Source organism: Cryptomeria japonica, unplaced genomic scaffold, assembly GCF_030272615.1.
Source record: "Cryptomeria japonica unplaced genomic scaffold, Sugi_1.0 HiC_scaffold_119, whole genome shotgun sequence".
In the NCBI taxonomy this organism is placed as follows: Eukaryota; Viridiplantae; Streptophyta; class Pinopsida; order Cupressales; family Cupressaceae; genus Cryptomeria; species Cryptomeria japonica.
The window spans coordinates 104455-106909 of record NW_026728941.1 but is presented as its reverse complement, the minus strand read 5'-3'; the positions used below and the strand labels follow the sequence as shown (position 1 = coordinate 106909).

Here is a 2455-nt window from a genome sequence, read left to right as displayed (position 1 = left end):
CGGTTTGCCCCGGGTGCGCACCTTCGCCGCGGTGCGCACCATGGCGTGCACGAAGTCGGAGCCCGGTTTGCCCCGGGTGCGCACCTCGCGTGCACCTTCGGCGGGGTTGCGCGCCCTGGTGGGCACCATGGTGCGCACCAAGGAGCGCTCCGAAGTGTGCTCCAAGGTGCGGCGTGCACGAAGTCGGAGCCCGGTTTGCCCCGGGTGCGCACCTCGCGTGCACCTTCGGCGGGGTTGCGCGCCCTGGTGGGCACCATGGTGCGCACCAAGGAGCGCTCCGAAGTGTGCTCCAAGGTGCGGCGTGCACGAAGTCGGAGCCCGGTTTGCCCCGGGTGCGCACCTCGCGTGCACCTTCGCCGCGGTGGGCACCATGGCGTGCACGAAGTCGGAGCCCGGTTTGCCCCGGGTGCGCACCTCGCGTGCACCTTCGCCGGGGTGGGCACCTCGGCTGGGTTGCGCGCCCTGGTGCGCACCAAGGAGCGCTCCGAAGTGTGCTCCAAGGTGCGGCGTGCACGAAGTCGGAGCCCGGTTTGCCCCGGGTGCGCACCTCGCGTGCACCTTCGCCAGGGTGGGCACCTCGGTGCGCACACCTTCTCAATGTTTTCTTGCCTTTTCTGGAAATTGGTGAAGGCAGCGCATCAAAGGTGCGCACCTCGGTGTGCTCCGAGGTGCGAACCCGAGAGCGCTCCGAGGTGCCCACGAAGTCGAAAGTCGGGTTAATTGCATTGTTTTCCCCGGGTGCGCTCCGAGGTGCGCAACATCGGCGCGCACCAAGGAGGGCTCCGAAGTGTGCTCCAAGGTGCGCACGATGGCGTGCACCTCTGGTGCGCACGATTCGGAGCTCGGTTTGACCGGGGTGCGCACACCTTGGCTGGGTTGCGCACCTTTTGTGCGCTCCAAGGTGCGCACGAAGTCGGAGCTCGGTTTGCCCCGGGTGCGCACCTTCGCCAGGGTGCGCACCTTGATGCGCACGCCTTGGCTGGGCTGCGCACCTTGGTGGGCGCCATGGTGCGCACCTTTCGTGCGCTCCAAGGTGCGCACGAAGTCGGAGCTCGGTTTGCCCCGGGTGCGCACCTTGGTGGGCGCCATGGTGCACTCCGAGGTGCCCAAGATTGGTGCGCACCAAGGAGCGCTCCGAAGTGCGCTCCAAGGTGCGCGCGAAGTCGAAAGTTGGGTTAATTGTCCGGTTTGCCTCGGGTGCGCACCTTGCGTGCACCTTCGCCAGGGTGGGCGCCTTGGTGCGCACACCTTGGCTGGGCTGCGCACACCTTGGCACCCGCGTTTCCTTCATTTTAAATTTTTTTTTTTTACAATCTCTCAAGTGGGAAATTCTATAATCTCAACTTTTTTTGCCTTTTCAGGAAACTTTTGAATGGAGCGCATCATTGGTGCGCTCCGAAGTGTGCTCCAAAGCTCTCTCCAGCTGCGTGCACCTGCCCCGGCCGCGCACCCGGCCCCGCCCAGCTTCGCTCACCTGTCCCGGGCGTCTGGTGCGGAACCTTAGAGTAAGAAACATCACCGTGCACCTTGGCCAACGTGCGCGACTCGACCGAGCGCGCACTGGCCGAGGTGCACACCGATTTCACCTGGGTGCGCGCGCAGCACCTCGGGCGCACCGGGGTGCGCGCACAACGCCCGGGTTGCACCGTGGCCTGTGTGCTCGGGGCGCCTCGGGTGCGCGCTCGGTGTCGCCCCCCGCGCGCGCGGTAGTGCGGGCAGCGCACCCCGGCCCGGCCCGGCCCCGACGAGAACGCAAACGGGCAAAAGGTTTATTCAAATAGCATTGCGACGCCCGGCGAAAAACTAAAAAAGGGTGCAACACCGGGACTTCCCGGGAGGTCACCCATCCCAGTACTACTCCGGCCCAAGCGCGCTTAACTGCGGAGTTCTGATGGGATCCGGTGCACTAACGCTGGTATGATCGCACCCGTTATGAGCTTGTCGCAGTGTGTACTTAGCAAACCGCGACCCACGTGCGAATCCACCCCGGCCACCCACCCCCGTCGAGGTGCACACCCTCCCTCGCGAAGTGCGCCCCGTTCGCCAAGTGTGAGCCCTGCCCGGGTGCGCGCACCTTGCTAGGGCGTCGGGTGTGCACCCGGCCCGGCCTACGTGCGTGCACCTGGAGGGGGCGTCGTGTGCGTGCAGTGTCCCGTCTGCAACGCGGTGCCCACACACCACCTCGGGCGCAACGACCTGCGCTCACATGTGGGCCGAGTGCACCTTGGTGCATGTTCGGGGCGCCTCGGGTGCACGCTCGATCTTGCCCCGGTGCACCAAGGCGCTCGGTTTGCCCCGGGTGCGCACTTGGTGCAAGGTGGGCACCCAAAATAGGGATCAAGCACCAAAACACAAGTTTCGGGATGCAAAATGGGACCCAAGGACCACAAATGCGTTCCAAGACCCATGATGGGTCCACGAGAACAAAAATGTGTTCCGAGACTTAATAAACAAA

At 64.9% G+C, this 2455-nt stretch overlaps 1 non-coding gene across 1 annotated transcript; it reads right to left on the bottom strand.

The window, feature by feature from the left end:
* Positions 1 to 1810: 1810 nt before the first annotated feature.
* Positions 1811 to 1929, bottom strand: LOC131865769 (5S ribosomal RNA). The gene has a single exon (XR_009364442.1). It is a non-coding gene; the product is annotated as a 5S ribosomal RNA (ribosomal RNA).
* Between the last annotated feature and the right edge of the window lie 526 nt (positions 1930 to 2455).